The sequence below is a fragment of the Cheilinus undulatus genome, linkage group 5 (genome assembly GCF_018320785.1).
Source record: "Cheilinus undulatus linkage group 5, ASM1832078v1, whole genome shotgun sequence".
NCBI lineage: Eukaryota > Metazoa > Chordata > Actinopteri > Labriformes > Labridae > Cheilinus > Cheilinus undulatus.
Genome location: NC_054869.1, coordinates 19,989,038 through 20,009,795, shown reverse-complemented (window position 1 = coordinate 20,009,795; position 20,758 = coordinate 19,989,038). Strand labels below are relative to the sequence as shown.

Sequence of the window (20,758 nt, the reverse complement as noted above, 5' to 3'; positions counted from 1 at the left end):
TGTATATATGCATGTGTGTGTTTCTAGCCCTACGGCAGGGTTTAGGGTAACTATACAGCCCCCTCCCCTCCACCTTCAGCCCTGTTCCCTTTGCGGCTTGTGTGGCTTGTCTCATCCCATCTCCCTCCTGTTCCTCTATCTCCCTCCACCCGCCTCTCCTCCCACTATTCTGCTCCTAGCCTACATGTGTGTAGGGTGGGTGGGGGGTAGGGGTTGGCAACGGCAGTGCCAAGAAACAGCCCCTGTGTTGGAGCAGGTAATCATAAATATAATGCAAATTGCACATGCATGCATATCACACATGCACACAGAAGGGATGTGAGACTAATAGAAGAAAAATGATGTTTTTAAATCATGCACTGATTTAAAAAAAAATATCAGGAATGTAGAACTGTAAAAGCTACAGCTATCTTTTATTGAAGCAGAGCTGTTATGTGACTCCTCGACAATTGCACCTCCTCATGTGACAAAAAGAAGAAGTCATAGAACAAAAGCATTTCCTACACCAGAGGTGTGTCTACTCTACACTCCGGTGGCTTCCAGTGTTTCATTATCTGAAGTCGAGGTCTGCTTTGCCACCTAGCCTCCCCCATGCTGCCTGTCTCATTTCCTCCCGGTAACAATCCATTAGCCAACGCTGGGTTCAAACATGCACACGCTTAATTATTCGCACTTCTTTGGCAGCACGCCGGGCTGTACCAATCATCAGAGGAAACAGGTATAATGGAGGAGAAACAGCTGATTTATGCTTATGGATAAAAAAATGCATTTACAGTGTAAGAACATACAGCTCATATGGGCATAATATAAACACACTTGTATATGTTGACGCACAGATTCTACATTAACAAATATACACATCAACAAGTAGCTGAAACCAAAACTTTAATTGCAACACGGCCGATTATATATCTCCCTAACTGAGCCGCAGATATTTGTGTCTATGTGTGTGCGCCGCTCCAAAAAATGGGGATGATGTGTGTTATAATTCATCTTGAATAATTTCCTGCACATTCTTCTTCATGCTCTGCCTCAGGAGCACTTCAGGATGAAAGGAATGCTAATGCTGTGTCTGTATCTCCCTGAACAATGTGTGTTTGTGTGCTGTACTTCTGAGTGTGTGTGCCGCCTCACTAAGCACATTTATGATAATTAACAGATAGGGGAGGTCAGCTATGGTGTATGCGTGTGACAGTGAGAGCGAGTCAGAGAAGAGATGGAAAATGAGGGGGAAACAGTAAGGCGCTGATTTACATAAATTGGAAATATTGTTGCCGACTTCCCTCTTCTGCTCTGTAGCATTGGTGTTGTCATTTTTGCTGTAAGAGTATTAGGAAAGGTATCAACTTAAAAAAAGGAAAGTTTTAGAAATAAAAAGGCTAAAATGCTGCATGTTGTACTTTAAGGGTCAGCCTGCAGAATATACTGTATTTCTCTTGATGTGTACAAGTTTTGAATCTTGAGTGCTGGTTGAAAAAACATCAAGAAAACAATTCACCCAACCCTTAAACACTATAAATAAAAACATAAATATATGGAACTCCAGCTATTTCCAGATGGAGACTCCTTTTCTCCCATGACAGTTTGTGGCACATTGAGTTCAATGAAATTTGAGCTGGAGCTAATCAGATAATTGGGATACTTCCACTTTTAGTACAACCCTGTTTTGTTCTATTGACTGATACAACTTGAAGCACTCGTACCTCATAAACGCTAAGGCCAAACACAGGCCGATCAGACAGTAATCGAGGGAATTAATACATGGAAATGAAATGCTCAGCATGCAGAGCAGCTGACGACAGTAATTGAATGCTTGACTTTTCCGAGCTCTGCGTTCCTGTCCACACACCGCGCGCAAATTTTGTAGGCGTTACTGTGTATGCGTGCGCGTGTCTATGCCAGCGGACATTTTAGGTCTACCCTCCTCACACTCTCACTACTGCCAAACGCCTTAAGATGGTGGCACCTTGAGGCAGAGAGACACGCTCGTAGAGAACCTCCTCCTCCCTTTCCCCCCTTCCTCTTCCACCTCGGGTCCTCACGACAACACAGGACAGGCCCCCCTTCCTAACCCTTAGCCCCCCTAATAAATATTTAATTCACCCCTCTCTAATAAGGATATTAGGCGAGTACACCCCAGCCCTGGCGTATATGCATGAGTCCTTTCTCATCAAATTTACATAAAAGGGCCAGATGCTAATGCGAGCGTAGCAACTACTGCTCACTATTCTATATGCGCTGGTACTGGCTCTTCAGTCTGAGAGCCCATATAATTTAATTGCCGACCAGCATATATTTTTCAAATGGTTCCCCGTATTCAAATTGCATGGAGGCCTCAGTACCATATGCTTTACAAAGCGCGCAAAGACGGGCATATTTTAATTATAGTGGCCTCGCGACTACAGTATTTATGCTCACTTAATGCAGTCAGAAGCCCCTCCTCTTTTTATGCAATGCCACATTATACAGGCGTGCTTATGCATAATATAAAAGGAGGAGAATCAAGATGCACAGACAATGAATACGGTACTTTCTTTTTTACCTATATCTAAGCTTTTTAAAATGATCATTCAGCAACAAAGTCAGTGCCATTTAAGGTGTGGAAAACTGCACTGTGGGATGTTTTTTAGAAATACACTCATGGAGAATTGGAAGTAAAATAGACGAGGCATTACAGTGCAGAAAAGGGTGCTAAATCATAGATATATGTACAGAAAAATGCATGTTACAGAAACAAAACCATGCAGACATGTAGAGTAAAGCATATGGCACAAGCAGCCCGATTTTTGTAATTAATAGAGGATGAATAATGCAATGACACCAGATATATTATTTACACCCTTTCATCTTCAAGGGAGATCCACAGCATATTTCAGATGCAATTATACTAATTTATTTATAGTGCATAGTATTTGCATAATCTAAAGCCAGTGGAGCACAGATATCCTGCAGGACAGGCTGCAGCCAGGTTTAGACATGTAGCATTTATGCACACTGCCATTGTGCACTGATCCTGATAGTGTATCATGCCTCACAGCTCTACGTGTATTCTAGTGGAGGTAAACGTAATTATGAATGGCATTAGAGGAACAAAGTATGTTAAAAATAAATATGGCAATTATTCTGGATTCAGTGAGATTGATATGAAAAATAATTTTTAAAAAAACTGTCTCATGACATGACATGACTCTATGATCTAAAAATAAATGCTCAAAAAAAGAGCTCAATCAGCTCACACAAATGTATTACTTTATAGGTTTTTCTGACGTACACATTTGGATTTTTCTAAATGAGTGTGACTGCAGTAATAACACTTAAATCTAAACCAAAAGAAGTATCTTAAATCCAAATTATGTGCTCTATTTTGTCCTTGTTTTGGTGCAATATTGGAAGAATTTTGGGTTTGTTTTACCTGTCTTAAAGCTTGTTTTGTGTCCTTTTTTAAGGCTTTTTGAGTGTATTTTTAGCAGCTGATGGTGATAAGTACTCAGTCCTTAAGTAGTAGCAACATTAGAGTTCCTGTGGCAAACTAGCAAGTGTATGAGTGGAGATTAAAGACTGAAAAGGCAGGTTTGTTGAAGTATAAACAAAGGTGTTGTACTATCAATAATGGGATATGCATATTTAGGCTTTCATGGTGCAATTCTCAGCTTCATGTAAATTAAGGGAATTAAACACAAGCTCATCATTTCCATCTTGTTTACAGGTCAGCAAATTAGTCTTGGAGCATCTGTGTCATAAAAAGGACTGTTTCACAGGAAATTTTCCAAACTTTTTGATTTTAGCCCAAGTTTCACTATTTTAAGAGACTATAAAGTCCATCTTTGGGGGCATAGCTGCACATCATTCTGAGTAATGACTACTGAAATTTTACACCTCAAAAAGCACGACAATCTGGCCAGGCATCAACAAAGGTACCCGGTACAGTCAACAATCCTTAAGTACAGCTACATTACTCTACATATGGACCAGGTCTTTGACGGTACATAAGAGAGCAGTTTAACATGTCAGCCTTGCATATCCACGCAGTTAGCTGAAGGGGAGGGCCATACAACGTGGCAGAGCACAGCATGCCCGCTGCTCCCCACAAGACGCTCAAGTGGCCATGCATGATGTCATTAAAAAGGGCCCAACCATGACATTCCTTAGTGGATTATGGCAAGTTATGGCTGGCTGCTCTGTTATGGAGGGAGGTCGATCACATCCCCGTTAATCGGCAGTGACACCATTAGTAAAAGCAGTGACACCTTTTGGAGTGTCTGCATGTGTCGGTTTATGTGCTGAGGATCCATGTGCATTCACATACTAGCGCTATTACGAAAGACCCTAACAATTAACTTATAACTTTAATTGATGGAAAAGTAGGGAAACTCATAAATCAGTCAATCTATGCATGGGCGGGAAGCATTAAAACAGGATGTATGTCGAGCCATGGAGACGAGGAGTGGGTGGCACTCTAGTTTCTTGCATAGAGCCCTGAACACACATGCACAAACACATACACAGAAACCAGGAATCTGTCCTGCAATGGCAGGGGCTGATGCTGCCATGCGCACGGTGATCTCACCTACCGTTGCCGTGGCGACACCAACCAGAGGGAAAAGCCTTATTGTGTGTGCGCATGCGTGCGTGTGTGTGTGCTTGTGATTGTGACAGAAGCTAAGGCTGGAGGAAGAGAAGAAGAAGAAGGAGGAGGAGGTGGAGGAGGAGGAGAAGGAGGGCCTGCAGGAATTCACATTGTGCCTGGCTTGTTTAAGGTTTATGCCTCATTCACTTACTACCTTTTATCAGGGGGGAACACTGAGCCGGCCCTTTCAATTATCAAGGCAGTAAATTCAGCATGGCTGTGCTGTTAAAATAACAGGCCACTGGTTTAATAGGGAAGGGTGCACAAGAAGAAGATGAGTGCATGTCGAATAATTTGCATAAGCTCTACGGTGAGATAGAGATAAACAGGAGGGAAAACATGCAGCGATACATGCGCGCATGCTCAAACACTAACATGCATTCTGCACACATGCATGTCAGCTGCACACACCACCTTCCTTATTCCTCCAAAAATAAACTCCCCTACTACTACTACTACCAGCTGTTATTGTTGAATTCTATTAGTGATGAAGAGCTAACTCAGACTATAGGGGTCATCTGCTCATCAATGGGTGGCGGTGGCCTGGCTTGCTCTACAGCCATGAATGCGCTGAATTCATTACCCCTGGTGCACAGATGGTGTCTGGCTGCCTGTCTCAAGTTCAAGTTCATGTCCAGGAGACACACACACACAGAGAAAAAGCGAGAGACAACATGGCCCAAGCCAGACAGACAGACGTTGTTGACTGAGACACAGCCATTGTTCCCCCTCTCATCAACATGATGTAGCGGCCTCACTGGCTAGCCGAGAAGCCTCGGTCAGTTGAGCACAGAGACAAAACATGCATGCATGCAAACACAGATTCATGTGGAGCTGCTGCAGTGGAAGGGTGAAAATTGCTCTGCATTTCAGCTATGAATAAAATAGTTCTGACTGTCGTTAGATAATACTGGAAATGATGCTTCACATTAGCTCTGAATGTCAAAACTTTCGCCACTCTGTTATTACAAAACAAACCTGGGAGATGCTCGGAACTTGCACAAAAAAAAATCATCCATGTAATACATATAGTGACAAGTGGCACCAGTATGACGACTCTATACACAGCCTTTGTCTAGCACATAAATTACCCTGGGCACAGACATATAAACCTGCTCTTGCACCTGCCAAACACAGGCGCAGAGGAGGCACATAAAAACCCCTCACACGCTCACACTAAATATGCTGATTGCCCATCCAATGAATATGAAAACAACCGTCCATGGTCGCCATGGTTTTTGTTACTCAACAAATCACGTGACAACAATGGCTACAGCACGCTATATGTATGAGCGTGAAAGGAGGGCACATCCAAGTGCGTAGCTCGCTCATTTACTAAGGAAAAAGGACTGTCACCACCCATTTTCTACAAACATAGGCAAACCACACGGCGAAGGAATAGCACGGCTTTTCTTTCTCCACAACATGCCTATAAGACAGAGACGCATACAGATAATATGGAATTCTCCTTAAACATTAAAACACATTTTGTTTCCGTTATGGAGACAGAAAAAAGAAATGCTAAATTTGAGAGTTAGTTGCAGAGGACACCCACTCATCCCAGACAGGGAATACAGTTCACTATTTTTAGGGACTCAAACCAGCAGGGGTTGCCAGTGTTCATAAAAAGCACTAATGTGAAGCAAATTGGTGAGATTAACTCCATCTCAGGAGACAGGTAGTAAAGACCTGCATGCAAACGGCTGTCAACGTGCACAATACACCTCTCCCACATGCAGCCTATTACACTTTGAGAGGGTGAGATGCATGCAGGGGTGATTTACAGCTGTTTAAAGCTTGGGATGCTCACTCTTTTCTAATTCAGAGAGAATTACAGTTCCTCCTGACTGTGTGGACTAAGGTGTTTATTGCAGGCTTTGAAGGATGGAGCTTAAGGTTGTTAGTGTGGAGGTTAAACTCAAACTTGACCTCTAATTTCAGCTATAAGCCAGGCTGGAAGATACAAAACATTTGATTGCAATTAGTTTCACAAGTTCAGATCTCAAAATTAGCCACTGTTCTTTGGATTATACTGAAAAAAAGTATCAAGTACTGGTTTAAAAGGAAAGCATTTACCCAGTGTGCTGTTTTAAAATATAACTTTAAAAGGTCAAAGATATGAGATGGTAGCTACATTAAGTATGTTTTTCCTCGCTCTAAGTTGACATAAAGTGTGGCCCTCAGCCCTGCAAACAGAGTCCCCTTTCATAAAGCTAGAGGACATTTTCAATCGACTTAACTGAGGACAATAAGACTTGTTTTATTCAGTGCTGCTCAGCCCAAAACGTGTTCTCAAATTTTCTTTCGGGTAAACGACCTGGTATTGTGTGCTGCCTTTGACAGGGGTCGGGAACAAGAGACACTAGTTTTATCTGACGGTGTGAGAAAGTCAGCAAGGGACCTTTTTCAGCAGAGGCTGGTGTTGAATTCAGCCACTGTGGCTCTGCTTAACACTGCACTCCAATAATCCTCTGCTGCAAAAAAAAAAAAAAGGAGCCAGTTTCACAGGTTTCTGAGCATATGCTGGACTTGAACTATGACTTAATCAGATATTTTGTAGCGTGGAATTCCAAAAGACACACACACTTGGACAGAAGGTGTAATGGACGAAGATAGAATTTCTTCTAAAAAAAGTCAGAGCCTGTTATTTAAATAAACAGGCCTGGTTTAAACACGTGGCCTGATCCGGAAACAGTCAGTCATCTGACTGATCCGGCAGATGGAAGAGGCTCTTTATGTGTTTATGGAAAAATCAATTATTTAGGCCTAGGGCAAAATAAGAGCACCAAAGAGAAGTCTCTAAGAGACTGATGAAAGAGGAAAAAATATTAACAGTAAAGGTTAAAACTATTTATATTTCTGTTTACATATATACTTGTGTGTTCTCACATTTTGTTTTTTTCTGTTGCCTGTATTTTCAAATTTCTGCCCTAAATTTTCTTGCATCTCTCGTTCATTGCCAAGTTCAAATCCAGTGGATGCACACTGATGTCACTTATTCAAATCCCCCAGACTTCTTTGTGCAACATTATCTGCGCTCTCACTAATTCTCACGAGAAGTAAAACGGCTGGATCCGCGCGCTCCAGAGGGGCATATGCAGGATTACAGAGCACATCCCTTTCAGATTCATAAACCCGCATAGTTTTAAGATAATGACCCAAAGTCCTCATTATCAGTACAATTGGCGAGACATTACGCATTCAGGACCGTTACTACTCCAAGTTTAGGAGCGCCGCGTCGGCTGGGGCTGGGAAACGTCGCCTCTTTCTTTGGGGATGCAGATGAGTCTGGTGCACTTGACGTCTTTTCATGACCCCTGTCGCCCCCCCCCCCCAGCTCCCAGCCCCTCCAGGCCCTCACGGCGCTGTCTGTCATATTGGGCCGGGGCATGGCATTGCCACTTGCCCCACCGAGCGTGGGAATGGGATCGTCCAGTCGTTCACATCTCCTGCACTGCGGTTAACGGAATCAATTAAGCAGGCCCGACCCCCCCACGTCTCCCCAATCCCCTCACTCCCTCCCTCCTCTCCTCTCCTCCCTCTTCTGTCACCTCCCTCCTGTTCCTAACCCCACACTCCCCCACCTCTCTCTCCCTCTCTCTCCATTTTTGTCACTTCACTATACGTCCTAATTATGACTGTTTGGGATGCCAGCGCCGTTTCCTGGCCGGACTCGATCATGCTGAAATTAAAAAAAAAAAAAAAAAAGAAAAAAACATGGAGGGACGCACGTGGGATTTACAAATCCATGTTAGAACTGAATTTCCCATTAATGTTTAGGAGTAAAATCAAATGCTCCTGTTAAAGGATCCAATAAATATTCACGTGCAATACCTGGCTGAAGGGAAGTTCAGTGTGTGTGTGTGTGTGTGTGTGTGGTGTGTGTATACACATTTAAATGTACAGCAATAAAATGAATTATGATCCAATAAAAAGTTGTAAATCAAAATAAAAGACTTTCTCTGGTGACAATGAGCAAACTTGAAACACTAGAATAATTTCAAAATAAAGGCAGATTTATAAACAGCATATAAAACAGAGCAATGAGTCCTCCAAGTCCTCGACGAGTCTGGAAGTAGTTTTTACTTTCGGTTATCTAGCTTTATGACGAGCAGAACACTCATACAGCTAGATAACCAAAGATAACAACCCACTTCCCAATCTTCAGCAATAATCCACATGTTCATTTCCTCTTCTGGGCTCCAAGTTTCCACCTCTCAGAACTCAGATCTGTGAGGAAAAGTCCTCAGCATCCTTGTTTCATGTCACAATGTGCATTATATTCCTCATATTCCCACTATCGCACAGGCCGGACTGTCACACAGCTGGTGTAAAAGGCGGCAAATCTCGGGAAAAAAAAAGATATATTATCCCAGTGTTAATGTCACAGTCACTTGACATTAACCAATATTACTGAGTTGAAGCAGGCCTTGAAAATCGCGGGTAAGGTGCAGTCATCCTTGCACAGGGGCCCTAATTTGCAATGCAAATAGCTCCAATCCCACAAAAGGCTCTTTCGCCTCTATTAAGTCGTTGTGGCAGCAGCAATAGATATCCTGTGAGGCCGGCGGAGAAGAAACACGGCGTAGAAGGGGGGAAATCCGGTTTCCTGTGGAAAGTGCAATAACGGCGCAGGGAATTAGGACGCAAATGTGTCGGATTATAAAGACAGGAGCTTGTTTCTTTTTCTTTTTCTTTTTTTTTTTTTTTTAAAGCCAAAAGAGTGTCAGGTTGTCCTTTCACATCCATAAGCCGGTGACTCTGAGCCAAAGGGTCCGTTCTGCAGGTTGCATGGTCGCTCGGTCTGAAAAGAGAGTAGGGGGGTGGGGGGGTGAGGGCCATCCCCAAACGATAGGGGGGCTGGGGGTGGCCAAAATATGGACCAACCCCGGTGAGGTCAAAGGGCCTCTGACCACGACAATGTTACAGCGGTGATGTCATGAAAAAACGCAAATGCACCCTCCTTTCCATGCACAATCTCCATCCATCCATTACACAGCGCGCGCTGGAATAAGTCCGCCTCGCTTCGAGCAGCCTGCCTGCCTTCTCTCACACAGGGATGAAAATGGATGACAGAGAAAGCTTATGTTTTTTTTTATCTTTTACACAGGAACAGAACGATTCGGCTGCTTTTAATGGGAGATGCGTAAAGATGAAGCTCCTTTTAAGCAATAGAAACGGGCCAACTCAATGAAGAGAGCATCCTGGAGCTGCACGAGCGCCTGCGTCTTCTGTCTATCCAATGAAGGCGATGTTTTCTATTCGCAATAACACGCTAGCCGCTTCATTATTGCTCCTTTTCTCACACATCAGCTACCATTTTAGGACTGAAAGTGCTCTCACGTTGCCGATTTCTGCGTCGAGATCCTTTCTAGCCTCGTGTGTGTTTGTCATCGTCGCATCCGATGGGTAGCTACAATGGTATTCGGCTGGTGGAGAAGTCGCCTCACAGCGGAATAAAGCCAGAGCGCTTCGTCCTGCACGCGTGTCTTTTTTTTTTTTATCCCACAGATATGAAAGTGGAGTGGTTATACCGGATAGCTCAGCACAAATGGGTCAATGTATGGGTTCTTTGGAACTGAGTCAACAATAACAGGCAGCGGAACATGTGATGGATCATGCGCAGGAGCATGAAGCTGCAGGTTACCGAGTCACTTCATGGTACCCCCGCGTGCACAAGTTTGATTCAGCTCGGACCATAAAAGACTCCCAATGAAGGAGTAAAGTTCATCTTTCACATTAATCCACTCAAGTTTTGTGTGTGTGCGCGCGCGCATTTGTGTTACAGGATGAGTGATTAGTGTAAATAAACATCTCATTATTATCCTTCATATCATTCCAACCTTTCTCAAGTCAAGGTGTGTAATCCTCTCGCTGTAGTTTTGCATTGGCTCTCAAGTTTACTCTGGCACGGTGAGTGGGAGGGGCCAAGCAGAGGTGTCTTAATGAGCGAATATGAGTCACAAGGCCTGTGCATTTCAGTAAGGGATTACTTCCTATCAGCAGCACTTTGTGCCTTAAATGTTCAGCCACAGCATCCATTCACTGCATTCCACTCAATCTGTCTGAAATATCATGTTCAAAAGCATGCGAGTGGCACAATCCAGCACCTCGAGTGTGTCCAAAACACTTTCACAACACAAGGAGTATAAAAAGTCATTTACGTATGCACCTGTCTTTGCATTTATTGCAGAGCATCGCTCATATTTGCACATTTGCAACCATTCTGTCCTCTGATGAGGACGTTATGATGAGCAGACTGCGAGGCCAACTTCAAATCATTGCAAACAGAGTTACAGAGCACAGCTCATTAGTGTAGAGGAGGCTTCAGGATGGGCCTCCCACACAGAGGCCATGCTTTAATCACAGCACAGCACTTTTTAAAACTCACAGATCCTCTTCAAATTACAATCAGATACATTTCCATGTAGGTTAGGGAGTCAATGCTCAAAGCTTAAAAAATGCGTCAGAAGGGAACGATCCCATTCCTATTATTGAGCAAAGGAGACTTTTCGTGCGTCAAAACGCAATAAGGAAAACAATGGACGCTTTGTGTGTGAGGATTTACAATGAATGTAGAGCTAACTTTTTTTGTTTTGTTTTTTAAAAAGCATTTTGGTTGAAACACGTCTCACTTTCATGTGATAGAATTCTCTTTTTGAGCGTAAAAGCCTTTTCCCCTTTTGAGTCAGCTCCAACACATCGCCACAAAAACTAATTTTCCACAGTTCTGAAATCAGCTACAGTGTTTTTGTTACTGTTGAAAAAGGCCTGATGATTATGGTTATTTAAAAGCCCTACTTTAGAAATTAAACATAAAAAAACGAGTAAAGAGGGGCAGGTAGCAGAGACGCAACTCCTGCTGTGTGACCCCTGATAAAAACACTCCACAGTGAGGTTAGTTAAAGAAGGCAGAATATTCTAGAAGGAGTCTTAAAATAAACAAACAAATGTTTTAGAATAGAAAACGCCTAAATAAGACTTTGGCCATGTAACCGGTAAGTTCCAGCTCCTCTTAAAGGTGCCAAAAAGTCTTATCAGTGCGCACTTAATCCAAAGAGTGTAAGGACACATTTTCGACCCCAGTCTCAAACTTCCTTCAAATTTTTTTTTTTTTTTTTTTTACACAACAATTATTGAGCTCTAAACAGCTCACAACAAAACAATCATTCATTTCCAACCGATAGCCTTATCTTTAGCTTAAGCGCACAGGGGAGACCTTTACGCACACGCTTGCTTTTACGCAGCTTATTAAAGCAGCCACAAAAAGTTCCACTTACTTCCTCGGAGAGTGAAATCACAGCAGCCGGTCAGAAAAGCGTCCCAAGCAGGAGAAGGAGCGCACTTTGGTCCGTGTGTACAGTGATGTGGTAAATGTTCTCCTCAAAGATCCCAGCCATTTCATTTAGTGGAGGGGCATCAGTTTAAAAGTGCCGCTAACAATAAGCCAGCCAGCATTAGGCGTGCTTCGGCTGCTCTGTGAGCATATCCCAAGCACATGATGGAAGAAGAAGAAGAGGGAGCAGGGAGGGATGGGGAGAGGGAGAGAGACAACTTTCCCAGAACGTCTACAAGCACCAAATAGAAAAGTGCATGCACAGTTGAGCTCTCAGAGTGTGCAAGTTTTTTTTTTTTTTTTTTTTTTCCTCTCCCTGTTGGTGGTGGTGGTGGGGTGGGATGAGGAGGGAGGGGGGTGATGATGATGATGATGGGGAGGAGGAGGAGGAGAAGTGGTGGGGGCTAGGAGGGGATGTAAAGTCCATCCTTCTGTGTGAGGAGAGGACGTGCTCTGAAATTCAAACAAGTTCCCTCGGTTCTTTTGTTGCACGCACGAACTGAGGCAGCATTGTTCGCGCTTTTGGCGTGGACCTCTCCCTCCGGTTCCCCTGACCAGGTTACGAAGTGAGCCTCGCAGTTGGCTGGTAATGAATTTGCTGCAGGCGTATTCGCTAACACGCTTTGACAAACGGAACGCATTTACCGGGCTTTCAGACAGAGGGAGGGGGGATGATTTGCTACACGCAATTCCCAAACTAAGTCTGGAATGAGGCCTGTAATAAAAAGGAAAAAAAAAAATACACGACTTTTAAGTTAACTCCAAAGGCTTTGATTGGATCTGTGTATACAGAGTGGGCCTACAGCCTACTGGACCTCACCCTGCTCCCAGAAGCCTAATAAGACGTTATCTGATAAGACTCAAGCGCGCGTGCCCTCTCTCAAAGTGGACACACACACCCAAACACACACTGAGCCAAGAGAGAGAAAGCAAAAGATAAGAGAAATCTATCAAACAGAAAAGTTGGAATGGGCTGACCTACTTGTCTGTAGCCTAACAGTCATCCTGTGTCTTCAGCTAATTCTCTTGGTGATGACACACTTTTTTTTTGTTTTTGTGAATAAATTATAAAGCTCCACTTTTCCTGCAGCAGCGCTTCACTCTGCAAGAAACACACTTCTCTCCATCTTTGGCACAAAGCGCCTGATTATAGCTGCAATGTTTTTATGTCAACTAAGAAAGACAGATTTTATTTTATTTTTTCATCAAATATTTCAGAACACCAGAAAATAGCCATGTGACTGACAGGAGAGCAAATAAGTGAAGGAAAAGCATCCTTTCTCTATTACTTCCCCCCTTCTCTCCCTAATTGCAGGCGTATCCATTAGATTCAACCGGATTCACGTTTTAGTTTAACAGCGAGGGCACGTTCAATGACGTAGACAAGCATATCAGCTACGTGCAGCCATATTTAAATACATCAAGGCAATTAGCGCATCCAAATATGCAAATCCCGCTTACTACATAGTCCGCCCTGCTGCAGTCGGAGTAATTCCCCCCAGCCGGGTCTTGGGTGTTTGATTGCCGTTTGAAAGCCGACACAGCCTTGTTTGTTTTTCCAGGAGGCTTTGCTTAATGTGACCGGGAACGAGCGGAGACATGAAGAGAAGGGGAACCGAGGCTCCTGCGTGGAAAAGCAGCCCATGCGTAATGAGAAGAGCCGCTCCGCCATTCGCAATTCTCGGACGCCGTAGGCTGTGGTGTGCGTATTATTTTCAATATCGATGCATATTCAGTGGATAGATTTGCATTGCATACTTAAAGCTTAGTGTTTATCTTCCATGATTCTGCGTTTTGGTGTGTGTAACGACCGTGTATTGGCTGTTCTAGCGATGCCATTTATCGCATTAAAATGTAGATTTCATATTCATAATGTTGGCTATTGTGATGATGAATGCAGAGACATGTTATCGGCAGTCAGAGTGAAGATTTTCTTGAATCTGAGAGATGTAAATCGGCGGAAGCCTTTGAATACTCAAATGCTGCATGCATGAACAAAGAGCTCTGTTGTGGAGGACAAACAATAGAGGAGGTGCAGAGGTAAATCTGAGCAGGTGATTCTTTCAGCTCGAGCTCAGGATAAAAGAATGACAAGGCCAGGTTGTGCAGAAACTAATAATCCAAAAGTCTCTCTCCTGCCCAGTTTGTATGAAAGCCAGTGACGCAGCGCTGACATTAAGGCTACAATTGCTCAGGCTGTCTCCTCGGTGTCCGTGCACGCGCACAAAGGTGCCAGGGACGAGCGCGCGCATGCAAGTGCAGTGCGCTTAGAGATAAATAAACAGCCATAATACAATTAAAGAGAGAGTGTGCCCAATTAGAGTCCCTGTGTTACTTCTTTTAAAATGTTTCATTACTGCTCTCAGTCGCGTGCCCTGAATCAAATGTTTAACTTACCTCCATTTACCACAGTCCTAAGGTGCTGCTGCTGCTGCTGGGAGTCTGTGCTTTACGCGCGACGTTTCTGTCAAGTTGTTGGGACGTTTTCCAGCAGAGCAAACTTTGTGCTATGAGCCTGAGCTGATGCAGTCCCTATAGGCTACTCCCCTCGTCATTGAACCCTGCTCTCAATCTGCTCGTGGCTCAACACTAGTGGTCAGACTGGCTCACGTAAACACATTCAAAGCCACAGGAGTCCGCTACCACACCTATGCTGGGATAGCAACTCTGAAAACTAACAGTTTCCCTTCTATGAAGGCACTTTTCATTGTTTCCTAAAAATGGCATCTTGAATAGTTCTCTCTGTTGTGTTGCCCTCGTTTTCATCATCACCTCCCAAAAAAGTAAGGACACACACTTTCGCTTACCTTCAAAAATCACCAATCTGGTGTGTTTTACGCTTTAGAAGAACTAAAACAAAGCTTAATCCAGTCAGTAATTAATAGATAGATTAGGGTGTTGTCTTTAATTGGGAGGGGTCAGTAAAGAGGGTGTGTGATTGTAGATAATGTAGCTGAACATGTGTAGCCTGTTTCTTTCCATTATTGGATGCCCTTTGACTGAAAAGGACGGCTCTTGCGTAATTTATTTACGCCTCTTGTTCTAGGAGACACAGGGCTTTATTTAGTTTTAAACAAGTCTATTTCCGTGTATGACCCATAAAGTGAAGTGAGGAGTTTTCACGCAGGGAGGAAGGTTCACCGTTTATTGACTCTTATTTGAATGATGTCATTTATGGACTCCGGGTTTGTCCTTGTTTCTGTTGGTAAAAAGCCTCTTTGTAGCAGTTAATGTGGCAGAGTAGTGTGTTTATAGAGGCATCAGGCGCGCGCAAAGAAAACATCTCATCCTAAATGGACAAAATAGTTTGAGCCACGGATATTTTATGAGTAATATTTTCTATCGTTAAATGCTTTCAAATGGAGAGAAATTCAGCCACAGTGATTGGAAAAAAAAGATAAAATGACGAGTGAAAAAGCTGTGACATAGTCAGATTTTATGAGAAATAATTGAAGGCAAAAACATTTTTTAAAAGCGTTTTTTTCCCCCACGTTTTATAGGTGAGACATCAGCCTGTTACGGTGCAGTCTGGAAAGGAACAGGAGACACTTGTCTGGCACTGAAACTCTGTTTAGAAATTGTTGTAATGAAACACCTCGAAGATAAAGAAGCAGACAGCTTATTTTTCCAATGATACACTGTACACTAGTTCTGACTGTAAAGGTGTGAGGAGTCTGCTGCTATCATCATTTTTATTCTTTTTAGTGAACAAAATCAAGTCCTTGAGTCAGTATGAAAACAACCATTTTATAATAATGATATTAATAATAAGAGTCACGTTTCTCCCCTTTTCTTACTAAATGTTTGGAGGCCATTTTATATTAAATAAAGCAGTTTACAGTAAACAAAAAAGAGAGGAAGATTTTCTCTCTTACAGACACTTTAAAACCTGAGTATGAGTCAGTTAGCAGAGTACACAGGCTGATTGATGTCTCCTCGATCTGCACGAATAGCTTCAGAGACTGAGGAAGAGGAGGAGGACGATTCGGGATGAAGGATAGGGAAGGCTCGACTACACGACTAAATGGTGACATCTAGTGGTGATGTTGTAGAATGTTCCCAGCTGCCTCCCTCCTCTTTTACTGTAGCCCTCGTGCACCTGGTTGCATCAATCCGTCTCTGATCGTTCAGCATAAGAAAGTGTTACATAATGCAGATATTTAACAGTCTAAAAATACTTTACCTGCTGTTTTCTTGCGGATGAAATTAACGCGGGCTATTTGGAGAAGACGTGACGCTTGACTGTCGCCCATTAAAAAGCCTTTTTCATATGAAACACTTATTTTGTTGAACTGAAATACTGAAGGCCACTTCGTTTCTCTTCAAGTAGGCATAAAAGTATTTATTTGCATTACCGAATAGCACAATTCTGTCCCTTTTGCTCATTTTGTCTCAAACTTAATTTTTTTTCTTAATTCCGCTGATTTGACTTTAATTTTCCTGCTGCCTTTAGGTTTAATCCGATAGATGTTTTTCTGCTCGTCTCTTTACAAGAGCCTGACCTTTAGAGAAACTGTTAGAAATGTTGTCACTGCAGATTGTTTATGACATGTAATTAATTTTGTTCCGCATACACTGACTTTGTCAGCTTTCCTTTCCACAGGCTACAAGAATGAACCGATCACATGCACTGAAAGGCTGTAATTTTGATGTAATGAAACCGTAGGGGGCGTCTGTTAGTGTGGCCTAATTAAAACCTGAGAAAGGCGCATTACAGCAGGCCTGTCTATTACAGAGAACACCTCAAACTAATGCTATCAACATGTGTATAGCTAAAACTAAATATCCCTACTCTTTAAAGGCGCATGCCCAATCAGGAGAGTGCAGTAATATGCTAAAACAACCCATCACAGTACTGCCGTAGAAACGAACTCTTAGCGTAGTACCGTAAATCTTATTATAGAGTGTTTTCACGAGTCATTAATTGTTAGTTTGTGCACTGGTGAGGACGGGGGAGGATTTCCACTGGAATTACAATTTTGTTCGATTCGATTTGGTCCGCATTCAGTCAGAGAATAAAGGTTTACAAAAATGGAAACTCGTTACATTAAAAAAAGAAACGTACTCATTTGACGCCACATTAGCCCATAACGTAGCATAGGCTACTATTATGACACATCACCTACCAATGACCAGCTTGATTTTTTCATTTTAATTTAATTCTACTTATTAAAGCGTCTGAATTACAATGACATCATGTAAACTGACCTAAAATAAAAAATTTAATGCGATCAAACATGCAGAGGTAAACGGAAGTGTTTGTGAATATTTTAGAATAAAAGTTGTGTATTTCCAACTAATCACCGAACTGAAGTAAATTAATATGGATGAATTCATTTTGTAAATCCTCTTCTTATAGACTGGTTTAGATGTACTGGTAGATACTTTCAGAAGGCCTAATTTGACGTGAACCTTTTTGTATTATTTTATTTTGAAAACCAAGGTCTTCACTTTACAGGATGAAATAAAGGACTCTCAAACGTGTGTTTCGAAACACTTCCTGCTGTTTTTTTTTTCATTTCAACATTTTCGTTTAGATTAAAATAGCACCTTTAATTTTAACTTCAATATCTTGTAAGATTTCATAAGAAAGGGTGTTTTTTTTGCCAAAATAAAAAGTAGCAATCATGAATCGTGCGCACGGGTCGCTATTAATTTTTAAATGCGTAAAAAGTCTAAAAAGGAAAACGGGAAACATATATTTTTCTTGGTTCTGAATTTTTATTGCCATGAACCTGATCTTTTAAACGAAACAATCTTGGTTTTGACGTAAGCTGATTAAGGAAAATCCTGAACAAGCGGCACGTGCAGGAGACAAATGCACGTTTAGCATTAGAAACAGGAAGGCCTTCAGAGGGAAGCTGCAGAACCAGCAGAGTTCAGATGAATAGGTGGACTCATAGGTGTCACTCTGCTGACAGCGAATGGATGTTACCACAGTCACCACATAAATGCGTCACCTTTGCTGCTGATTACTGATTTTAGACGTCAGGTATGCGTCACGCACCAACATTTGATTAAATACGAAGCCCGTATTTCTCTGCGTCAGACGTCCTTACCTTGTTTCAAATACCGCGAGAGCAAAATGAAGGAAACTAGATTTTTCTGAATTATCTTAACTCCCTCCCCTTTCTTCTTCTTTTCTTCCAACTAAGGTGTGAATAAGAAAATCTATAGTATGGGCCAAGGCCAGGTATGTTTAACTGTGTGTGTGAAATGTGAAACCTCTGAGGTTTGTATGAGCAGATCACTTTGTTAACACGGTTTCTGATCATGTTTTCACTGTAAATTTAAGATATGTATGTATGTAAAATCTAGCACTGTCTGAGATGATGTACAGCAGTGCAAAGTATGATTTACCTTGGCTTTAAATGTCACAGAAATGTATTAACTTTGTGTATAAATTGCAGTATTTTTGAAAGAATGCATTTTAATGTAATATTATTGTCTAAATGCGCTTCTTTGCATGCACCTTTCATTTAAGTCTTCTTGTAGATATTTTTCTGATAGTTTCAAAGTAAGACAGCATGCAGAAACCAGGCAAACACAATGAATTCACACCGAGTCACATCAGGATAACTAAGAAAGCCAGTAACTTTACTGAAATCTCTGCAAAATACAAATAGCCTTTTCCCCTCCAGCAGAGGACACTTTGACTGCACCCCCATAACGTTTTCACTACATACAGCTGAATCAAAACTCTTGAGTTACAGAGATGTGGATTTAATTTAAAACCATCTTAGTCTCAAGTGGCGACAAAGGCCAGCTTATGCCGCTGAAAGCCGCTCTAGCGCTCCAGAAAACATTAGTTCCAAAACCTCCCCCAGTTTCAGGTTTATACAAGCTACATTTGATACTACAGACTGACTTTTTTAAGCATTGTAACATATTAATGGTTTATTTTTTTAAGAAATTCATTTTTCAGCTTTTGAATACAACTTAAATAAACCACAAACACGGTGGAGCAAAAAAGAATCCCGTGTGGATGTAGGGACCTGAAGCAATGGTATGACATGGTTATTACACATGGCTGTACACTTGTATGGTCTCCCCTTTTGACTGCAAAACATCAGCTGAGGTACTGAGCGGGTCAATTCTGAGGTACCAACATGAAATCTATATTATAAGAATGAACAATAAAGAACAACTGATCAACAGGTGATGAAAAGAAACGCCTTCAAATTTAACAAACACAAAAAGAAAAAGAAACAAATATATAAAGACAAGTTTTCTCCATGTCTTTGGTTGAAATAATCGTCCAAACTTCTTATGAATCATCAGGACATGCTGTTTCAGTCATCTTTAATGCATTGCACAGGAGGGAGAACGGGTGAATTATTGTGCTTGGACTGAGATTGAACTGTGAAACCAATTGTACATTTGAGCAAAAATTTTTATTGTCTTGTTTCAATGCTTGCAAAAACCATAAATGAATGTGAAAATAAAAGTTGAGTTTACAACACAGAAATGCCACTGGCTTTGGTTTCTCCACACTTTTGCTGCCTGAAACATGTTTATTTTTTCTCAACCTTTTTGTTATTGAGTTAAAAAAAGAGAAGAAGAAGAAGAACACCATTATAGAGGCTCTGCCCCTGTTTGACTACACAGACTGTTTACAGTAACAACATAGTGAACCTGCATGAAATATGCACATAGAAATATCATAACACTTAAGTGACAGCAGATACGGGAGTGGGAGGCAGAGAGATATGTGGCTAGTTTCATTGTTTTTTTTAAAAAAGAGAAAAATCAAAACAGCTATTTATTTATTTCAAATGAACAAATTGTGCTTCTTTCCTACCAGCATGATCATTCTGTCCCTGTGTATCTGACGCTGAATGTGATGAAGGATGTGGATCCTGTCCTGAAGACTGGAACATGAGGAGACACAGGACGGCGCAAGGTTCAAAATAATCAGGGATAATTACCCACAATACACTCAAATGTGACATGAATTCAATTTAAAAGAGCATTCTTTAGATCGCACCTTTGCTTTTGCAAACTGTCAAACTCAAGCTGAGATTGAAGAAGCAGCCGAACATTTATAATGTTAAAAAATGTTTTATTTGATTATTCAGTTATTGATTGAGCTACAGAATTAAATATCAGATGCTTGAGATGCATCCAGACCTGGGTTAGGGTCAGTCATATTTCCTCATCAGTATGACAGTCCTGTCCATCATGTGTCAGCATTTATCCCTGTGTCATCCTCTGTTCCGTCTAATGACAGTTTCCACTAACAGCTTGTTTTCAGCATTCAGGCCCGTCTCTCCTCCGCCACACAAACCCTAGCCATGTTTCCCGGCTGGTTTTTTAAGGTTAGACTAAATACACCCCTGAATGCCACTGTTCAGGGCTCAAATGAAACAAACCAGACAACATGTGCAACTGCACATAGAAACTCCACTAAGAAACCAACAAAAATCATTAGTATATATATTTATATATTAGAAAGCTATACACAAGCATGTTAATTTCACAGATTTTTTTTTAAAGATTCTTAATATTACCATTATTATATATAATTAGAAATACACGTTTAAAAACAAACCTCTACAAAGATAAAACAGTTCAGCAAAGCATTGGATCTCAGTCTGTTTTCATGGCTTAGGGCTTCAGAGCCCTGTCGATTCCCCTCTGGGCAAACTATCCATCTCTTATTAGCAAAGCTATCAAAAACACATTCTGGCTTATAGAAACTACAAAAAGCCACAAAAATGCTTTGCATTGTATTCCTTTCATATGAAAATATAAGCAAGTGTATCGTACAATTGTTTTTTATGTTTTTTTGTTTA

At 41.7% G+C, this 20,758-nt stretch overlaps 1 long non-coding RNA gene across 1 annotated transcript in view; it reads right to left on the bottom strand.

Moving 5' to 3' along the window:
• Window positions 1–12,186, bottom strand: part of LOC121510086 — a 50,463-nt gene extending 38,277 nt beyond the window's left edge. Inside the window, exon 1 of the long non-coding RNA XR_005991915.1 lies at window positions 11,908–12,186. This is a non-coding gene — a long non-coding RNA (uncharacterized LOC121510086). The remainder of the gene's footprint in view (window positions 1–11,907) is intronic.
• Window positions 12,187–20,758: the final 8,572 nt, after the last annotated feature.